Source organism: Micropterus dolomieu, linkage group LG02 (assembly GCF_021292245.1).
Source record: "Micropterus dolomieu isolate WLL.071019.BEF.003 ecotype Adirondacks linkage group LG02, ASM2129224v1, whole genome shotgun sequence".
In the NCBI taxonomy this organism is placed as follows: Eukaryota; Metazoa; Chordata; class Actinopteri; order Centrarchiformes; family Centrarchidae; genus Micropterus; species Micropterus dolomieu.
In genome coordinates this window covers 32,143,580-32,144,749 of record NC_060151.1, presented here as the reverse complement: position 1 = coordinate 32,144,749, position 1,170 = coordinate 32,143,580, and positions in this window count along the sequence as shown.

The following is a 1,170-nucleotide window of genomic DNA, read 5'->3' as shown; positions in this document are numbered from 1 at the left end:
AGGAACCCACAGGGACTTTATGACAGAGATCAGATGCAAACGTCAGATAACAACTTGTTCCACTAGAAGTTTCGCTTTTAATATCAGTGACTTCATCCCGACCAGGTGTCTAATGGCATCACAGTGTGACGGTTTTATAGAGTCAGAACAGCTGTCGGGGGTCAGAGGTCAGGGTGTGTTCACACATTGTGTGACCACCCTTTGCCTTCACACAGCATCAGCTCAGGGTGCTCTGCTGAGTACTAAAGATGCTCGCCATGAAGGGGCTGGATAATGTTGAGACTGGAGAGGTCATTGAATATATCATGAAGAATTTTGATTGCAAGTGTATAAAAATTCGAGTCAGTGGAAGGTCAGAGGTTGTGCTGTAAGTAACAACTGAAAGGTTTGAAAAAACCTGACTTAAGGAGCAGTGTGTAAGTTGTAGGGGGGTTTATCTGCCTTATATGGAGTAATAATGATAATCAACATCCTGTAGATGTGTTTTAATGTCAGAGCTTCTTCTAAAGGAAGCACAGAGTGTGGCTCCACACTCTGTGCTTCCTTTAGAAACCAACACTTTTACTTTCTGTTAAATTTCTTCTGCTTCAAAGTGACATTATTTACTGTAAATCATCTGTTCTCAAACACAAACATTAAACACGGAGTTTCCCTCCTTGGTGTTATCAGTACTTGCCCTTTTATAAGAGCTGACTGTGAACCAGCCAATAGAAACACAGGGGTGATCATCAGCACTATTGTGTCCTCCTCCTCAAATATGAAAAACAGAGCTGATGATCAGACGTTAGTATTTGCTCTCAGAAACTCACCTGTGAAGCTCCAAAGCAGGTAAGATCCTGTCTTCTTCTGCCTTTCTGTCCTCAGCATGTTACACTTGAAGGTTCTGTCTTGATGAACTCTTGTTTCTGGAGCTTTCTGCCACGTCTCCTGGTCTTCCTCAGTGTTTGCTCAGTTGACATGTTGTGATGCAGCGGACCTGCAGACACCACGACATTAACATTAACATGTAGGATCCTGTTTTGACTGTAAATGCTCCGTATGGTTCCTTTCTAGTCTTCTGTCCACTCAAAGCGCTGTTACACTACATTCTCTTATGTTCACACACTGAGCCTGAGTGCTCAGACAGAACTAACATTCATATACTGATGGATCAGACATCAGGGGCAATTC